Source organism: Quercus lobata, chromosome 11 (assembly GCF_001633185.2).
Source record: "Quercus lobata isolate SW786 chromosome 11, ValleyOak3.0 Primary Assembly, whole genome shotgun sequence".
NCBI lineage: Eukaryota > Viridiplantae > Streptophyta > Magnoliopsida > Fagales > Fagaceae > Quercus > Quercus lobata.
The window spans coordinates 56,238,669-56,246,896 of NC_044914.1; the positions used below are offsets into that span (position 1 = coordinate 56,238,669).

General features: G+C 35.4%; 1 long non-coding RNA gene across 1 annotated transcript; it reads right to left on the bottom strand.

Annotated features, from left to right (window-relative positions):
* Nucleotides 1-3,076: 3,076 nt before the first annotated feature.
* LOC115966266 lies at nucleotides 3,077-3,991 on the bottom strand. Its single transcript, XR_004086376.1, has 2 exons — nucleotides 3,824-3,991; nucleotides 3,077-3,431 (listed from the first exon to the last, which is right to left on the bottom strand). It is a non-coding gene; the product is annotated as an uncharacterized LOC115966266 (long non-coding RNA).
* Nucleotides 3,992-8,228: the final 4,237 nt, after the last annotated feature.

The following is an 8,228-nucleotide window of genomic DNA, read 5'->3' on the forward strand; positions in this document are numbered from 1 at the left end:
TCTCCATTACTGATGGACAAATTTGTTTGGAAACAGAACTCTTTTATCGCGGAATTAGACCTGCTATTAACGTCGGCTTATCTGTCTGTCACGTCGGGTCTGCCGCTCAGTTGAAAGCTATGAAACAAGTCTGCGGTAGTTCAAAACTGGAATTGGCACAATATCGAGAAGTCGCCGCCTTTGCTCAATTTGGGTCAGACCTTGATGCTGTGACTCAAGCATTACTCAATAGAGGTGCAAGGCTTACAGAAGTACTGAAACAACCACAATATGCACCACTTCCAATTGAAAAACAAATTCTAGTCATTTATGCAGCTGTCAATGGATTCTGCGATCGAATGCCATTAGACAGAATTTCTCAATATGAGAGAGCCATTCCAAGTCAAATAAAACCAGAATTACTACAATCCCTTTTAGAAAAAGGTGGGTTAACTAACGAAAGAAAGATGGAACCAGATGCATTCTTAAAAGAAAGCGCTTTGCCTTACCTATGATTCTCCTTCGGACTCTCATTCTCATTTTTGTTTTCATATTATGGATCTTGGTTACCATGGCAGTTAGACTATTAGAAAAAAAAGAAAAGAAGGAAGAATAAAATATTTAGTGGCGGCGAATAGGCTTACAAAGTCGGGGAATAAAACAAGAAGATAGGAGAAACCTCTCAAATAACATAGGAAATATAAGCAAAAAAAAAAAAAAAAGAAGAAGAACCCATTTAAGAAAAAAGGAGTTTTCTTAAACTCAAGAAAAGTAGTGATCAAAAGGACCAACGACGATTCTGTACTAAAGAAGAAGGAGGAGTAGGAGGAGTCAGTCTTCAAGGCAGATCGAGGAAAAAATCGGACAATTATGCCATTCGGAAGAAGTCTTCTACAGAAGGAAAGCCTGTTATGAGTAAGTGGAGAGGAAAGATCTCCAGAGATTCTTATCTCATTCCATTCTAGTGGCTCGACTAGTAACCAATGGCGAAAACTAAAAAATCCATGGTTTCCCGGTAGAACCCCATTTCGCCCAAGTTGTTGCGAAACCGGAAAAAAGAAGCGGTTTTTCGCACAGCTTGCTCATAGTGCAGGTCCCACTTGTATATCGTATTTGGCCGAAGAAGCATCGGACAGGTTGGAGTTCTTACCTTCTTGGGACTCCATGGACTAAGATCTACTTTCATTATATGGGCAATATCGATCTACTTTTTTAGATCATATAGATGTAGAAAAAGCTTCTGATTTTGATGAATTGGAAACATCTTTTTTCCATTTCTATTTACCTAGTTCATATCTTTGTTTCGTGTGCAGCTACTTTGGCCAGTTCTTCATTAACTTAGCCCCGATACAGAAGTTTCTATTTACTTTGGTAACTCTCTCTAATGGTTTCTATAATCAGTATGAAAATAACATTCTCATGTAAGCAACCAACTGATTGATTACATTTCGTACGTGCACAACATTTTACTCGATTAAAGTCTTGATTTGGCAATCAGAATCACACTTTTCTTGACACATTACTGAGTCGAATTTTTGTCTTAGACTAAGATGTCCAAAATTGGATGAAAATCAATGGTGTATGAGATTTTGTTTGCTAATCTGATACGTCCAATCGGTTGGTGAAACTCAAATCCAAATCCCCATCTGGAAAATTGTATCTTTTTTGACATTGAGAGCTACTTCTTGATGGTATTGCATGTGGCTCTTCAACTCTCATAGGTTGCTGACAGATTTTAATTTCAACCAAATGGGCCACAGTTAATATAGATCAGTCATCAGTGTTTCATAAAGGCCCTCACATGATGGAGATTTTTTTTTTCTTCCTTTGGATCTTTTTGTTGTTTTATTAGTGTTTTCTTCGAACTTTTATAATAATCAGAAAAGACATTTATGATCAATAACTAAATATATATGCACATGCAGATAATATTTTCAAATCCTAGAATTTGTTTATTATTAGTTGTTCTCAGTAACTGTGCCACCAACAAAAAAATCTTAACCCAACACTATAATTATAATCATTCTTACTACTGCTAAAATATTGGGACATATATGATGCTGTGTGATCCAATTCACATGATCAAGTCCATTAAAAACTCTAGGATTCATAATATTAGTTATTACTAGTACTGAACAAATTGTGCACTCCTTTAATAAAAAAATAATTGTGTAATCTGACTCGGTACTGTGTGTTTGTATTATCTTTTTATTGATATGTTTAATTTATTTACTTACTAAAAGAAAATTAATAAAAGTTATATTTAAAAAGTAAGATTTTAAAAAAATTGCACATAAACAAAATTCACATATAATAGAATGAAAAAAAAAAAAAAAAAGTCATTCTCAAATACAAAGCTATAATTGCCTCTAAATCATATGTTTAATTTGAAACTTTTTTTGGGTAAAAAGAAAAAATGCATAGGCAGGGAGGATGAAAATCCCTACACGCCGCCTAGAACAACATGGAAGGAAATGGATATCAACTCACTCACTAATAAGGATTCAAAAGGACTGGAAGTCTAGAACCCAAGACCTAAAATTTGAGACTAATTTAGCAATTAGGAGTTAATTTGGAAATTAATTATAATTATATCCAATTCTCCCCCTCATTCAAATTCCATTTTGAGATTCACAATTCTATTGGGAAAAGGGACAGTTGTTTATCACTCACCTTACCGGCACCAACAGGGTTTGGTAAATGGAGGTTTGGACCCTAGTTAGTTTTGTATCATTTTTTTTTTTATCAAGTTAAAACTTGATCTAGGCAAAATGCAAATTTTAAGGTAAAGTTCTGTTGTCATATGAGATGAAAATCCTGTTATTTGTAAAATCTGCATTCTTAGTTTTCCAGTTGGAAAATAAAATACCAAAAAGTTTATCTTTCTATTTTTGGATGAAATAATCATTCCACACAATAACTCAATGAGTCAATGTTCACGTCACGTATTATATATCTGCATAAATCTCACCATTTTTCCCTCTTATTTTGGATTGATACTCTATCTTGTACCACCCACATAACTAATTAAAGGGAAAAAAAAAATATTAAGAAGAAGGTAGAGCAGAAGAACATTCTATAGCATATATAGTAGAAATAATTAAATACACAACTAGAGGTTGCCATTTATTTTCAATTATTCTTGAAAAGCCATACACAAATCAACATTAGTTAACAATTCATCACATAGATGATGAGGCTTTTTTAATAGTCTAAAGCTGCATAATAAACCAAAAAACCTATCACAGAGTAGATAATATTTTAATTATAGTTCTCCAAATCAGGCTTGGCAAGTTGAACATGAGCAACCAGCACCACACTTGCATGAGCCCCTGCCAGTCCCACCAGCCGCTGCACTCTCTGGGCATGAGCATGGGTTGCACCCACAGTGCTGGCCACAGGTGCATGTCTTGTGTTCACCCCCACTCGCGGTTGAATCCTTGCTACTACACCTGATTCACATTGCAAAACTCAAATTTTTTTTTTTTTTACTTAGGTATAAATCCATATTCACAAAGTTTGGTGGTAATTTTTGGATTAAAGTATATAAAAGTATAAGAAAGTTGCATTGAAAAATACTCATATATAAATCCATGTTTGTTTATATAATTCTTTTGGGTCAAAGTACAAAAAGGTTGCATTGAATTATTTAGAGTACCCTATATAACTCTTTTCAAGTCTACATTTTGTTGTATCCTTATCATAACTCTAATGCTTTTCATATAACCGTTTGTAACATAATTAAATGAACAATGAAAAACACACTCTGGCCATGTTTGTTTATATGAGTAAAACATGGGGAGCTAATTGCACAACACATATATATCTAACACTGAGTGATTACCTGCAGGAAACACCACCGGGGCATGGTACAGTGCATCCACACTTGTCATTACAACCCATGCCTGAAACTCCTCGAATATCTGCCATTTTTTCACAACACCTTTCAATTGAATTACTTGCTATAGCGCTAGTTAAGGTACAGTAGTCTTCAGTCTGTATATCTTCCTTGCAACAGTGCTTTCCTTTATATAGTGCAATTCCTAGGCCTTGCATGTCTCATGCCAACTGGCACACGTATAAGATTTTCGGCAAATCTTACACGTACATGGCATTGTTGGGCACAAATAGTAAGATCAACATATGGCAAAGAATGAAGTTGAAGTCGCAAATTGACTTCTTCATGGTTCTTCTTTTGCTGACAAATGGCACACAAAGTTTAAGGAGACTAGAAACGTGTCAATTTTTAAGGTAGAAGAAGTGGCAGAGACTTTTTCATGCTTCTTGGAATAGCTATAGGTAGTACCACAACTATCTTACATGTTAAATTGTGACTGGTTGTTTGTCAATTTCACATAAATTTTCAATCTGCCACGTGAATAGTTGTGGCACAAAATGTACCATTTTATGTGATTTTAAAATTTTTCTGCAAAAAACCCCAGATTGCGCTTAAAGATATTGTCCAATCCATAATACAAGTTTTGTCCATGATTAGCTAAAATAATAGAATATCATCGTTCTTTGACAAAGTCATAACAACATGATAAAATCAATGTTGGAAGTATTTTCTGTAAATGCACACAGAAAGAAACACAAAAAAAATAAATAAATAAACAAAAATGAAGCATGTATGCAATTGGGAGATTAATAAGTTTTCATGACTTGATGATTATGTATAAGCTTGGAGGGGCTATGAATCCCAAAAGGGCCAGGAGTGTTTGAAAATAATTGCTAAGTCTTTGACCTAATCTTAAACATCTTTCTCTAATTAAGTTTACATTCTCCTTTTTTCTTTAAAACAGGAAATTAAATTAGTAATATTTGATTCATAATAATACTACCTTAAAATAAGGTGTGCATGACATCCCACGAAATGTAATATAAAACCAAAAAAGAAAAAGAAAAAAAAAAACGTTTAAGATTTAAATCTCCTCCATTGTGCAATAGAATTATTAAAAAAAAAAATTAAAAATTTTTGACTCTTTTAAAAACATTCTTGACCTCAACCTATATATTCTAACAAATAGGTTTTTATTGAAAATGATCAGATATATAGTTTAGAGTAATGCTCCCTCCTCTCACATGAGAGATGGGGCTCCACATGTGGGTCCCACCATGAGACCCACCCCTCATGTGAGAGGAAGAAGCAATGCTCCTAGGTAAATTTTACTTGATTTTTACTAACAGAGATAATGATATGTGCCATGGTGGGACGATATCTAATTACTTTCATCCCCTTTTGGCCCAACACGGTGCTAATGCAATACTAATTGATATCTACAAACAGGCTTTCAAGTAGAGGGGTTTAAAAAAGAAAAAAGGCTTTCAAGCAGTGGGTATGGATGAGTTTTGTTATGCACATTTTGCAGAAGCACAATTGAAACTAGAAATCACTTGAACTTTGAATGCTCCTTCAATAAGAAGATGTGGATTTCTATTCTAAGAAGACCATTTCATTGGAGGAAATTTATTTTGAGAACACTATTTGTAAGCTAGTCCTAGGAAACTGTAATATATATAACCAATTTGTGTGTTGTTATTATGTTGTCATTGTATTGTCACCATTTTGTTGACATTATGTTGCCATTATATTGTCATGGCTAATTATAGCATATTGTAAGAATACTAGAATATGATAAATGTGTATTCCCTCCTCTCATATAAGAGTAAATCTTTCTAACTAAATTCATGTTGGGACCTAGTATTCATATGAGAAAAAATGAGCACGCATTTATTGTACTTACACATTATTTTATAATTTTCCATTCTATCTTGTTTCCATCATGCAACATACATAGAATTACATTCTCAATTCAGATTATGACATTTTTCTTTTTGATAAAAGTAGGCAATGCATCTAAAAGCTAGGTACATAATTATTAAGAAGGGACTAATAAACTAATGTGCCAATGTCCATACAATCCAATAGATAAACATTATAACAAAATAAGGACAATGATCAAATATTCCACAAGTCTCCTTTCTTTTCCCTGCCTTCTTTAGCTAGCATGTCAGGAGTTTCATTAGTGTGGGTTCCTTTTCTTTTTTTTGGATGGTACCCAGGTCCATTGATGACAAGAGATCCTGGGCCTCCAAGGATAGCTGATTGATTGTTGGTTGGATTGGGTTCGGTTCTCTGCGGCCTATTGGGGTCGTTATATGAACCGGTTTGTACACAAGTCACATAGAGCTCCTCAAGATAAAAATGTGATTTCCTCCTAAGCAATAAAATATTATTGTAAGTGTTTTAATGTCTTAAAATGATCTTTTACCCTTACAAAATGAGTAAAAGAATTATTCATAATATTCACAATGAGAAGGAGATGAAATAGAATATTTAAGGCTCATCTTTTACTGTGTAAACATTTAAAAGAGTTCATTCGCTTAGTTCCTCCATAATGAATCCTTGGGAAAGATGTTGAAATGGTTCCTCCACTAGCAATTCCCAAGATATGAGAAAGATATTCTAGTGGTTCATCCACCAGCAATTCCCAGGACGTAGGAAAGATGTTGTGGTGGTACCTCCACCAGCGGTTCCTAGGATGTAGGTTCGTGGTTCCCAGGGGTACTAGATCTTTAATCCATGGAACCCAAAACATTGGTTCCTTGAACCACGGGGCCTTTTGATCTAGGAACCTAAAATGTTGGTCCCCTAGCCACAGGATCTTCCTCCATGTTTACTAGAATTTGTCCTTTCCTTTTACCTTTGTAGGTTCTGCATAAAAACTATACAATACAAATATTTTGAAGTAATTTTTAGTTCCTCAGGTTAGGATATACATTCTAAAACATATACATATATGCAAATGATCTTCGTGGAAATGAGTCAGCCACAAGGATCCTGACCACAATTCTCACAGACTTCGTGCGTTGGCGCAAGACTTGTGGGATTTAGAACTCAAGTCCAAGTAGCTTTCCTTGGACATTTCCTTCCAAGATAGTCAAGTGAGGAGGATTTTGTGGGAGAGAGTGATATCTGATGTGTGCATGTTTTTGTACATGTTTCTTTGAAGTCTAAGTGATATTTTAAATGGTGTCAAGGATATGGGACAAAGTCCTCTTCCTTAGCTCTCTATTTTATTCTTTCTTTCTCTCCTTTCCCTTGCTGAACTCTTAGAATTCTCAGAATTATCAATTTGAATCTCTGGAATTCTCCCCTTTTTTCCAAACTTTAAAATTGACCCTCCGTTATGCTTTGGTGTTCCTTTTATAGTAGACATGGTCTAGTACCCCAGGCGAGGACGTCCTTGGTCTGCTGGGTAAAACCATATCCTTTGATAGGAATCTGAAAGAGTGCATTGGGCAGAGGTTTGGCTTAATTTAGTAATTATAACTCAAAATGAGTATTTGGCTTTAGCTACAAATGGAAGATGCCTTCTTGGAAATGAGTGACAGCTTTGATTGAAAATGACAATTGGGAGGAAATTATGGGGAGATGTCATACACATGGAGGAACTGAGTTTTCCTTTGGTTTATGCATTCCAAGCAAATACATTAACCAAGGGAAAACTTCAGGACCCTCATTTCACCAGAAATCACTCCCCTACCGACCAAACCACTTTTTCCTTACTACCAACTCGAGATCCTATGGGCTTGGACCATAGGTTACAAAGATGATACTTGGTTTTGTTGGATTTTTAATGACTTTTGCTAGGAATTTGAACATACACCTTGGCTTTCCCATGTGTCAACCAAAGTCCTCTTCTCAAGGCTTTAAAAGGACAAATCAAGGTCCTAGGGCCTTATTGTTGACCCTTCCTGATTTGGCATTTTTCCAGAAATTGCAATGGGTGAGCTTGAAAAGCCTCTGACCATCCTCTCCTTTCCTACATGTCCTCTACGTTGATCGAAATCCCTTAGTTCCTACGTCAGGTACTAAACCCGACGATACCACTTGTCTTTTTCACTTCTATCTGCCTCTTGATTTCGATAAATCTAATGAATCTTTCCTTCTTTCAAGGATACTTGTGAGTGGTTTGTTCTATCTTCTGGATTGCCCACGTTCAAGATCTCCTAAGCCATCCACGTCATTCTCAAGATCTCCTAGGTTTTCCCTCAAAGGATCTACTTCCTAGAGGATAAGGATTCCACTCGTGGCCTAAGTTTGGATCCTCTTCCTTTTTTACCTTTTTCTTTCTTTTTCCTTCTTCTGGGCCTTTGGACCTTCATGGTCCGTCTTAACTTCTCAAGCTAGACCTTATGACCCATGGTCTTTTTTTGCTTTTCATGGAATGTGCTTTCTTGTCAAA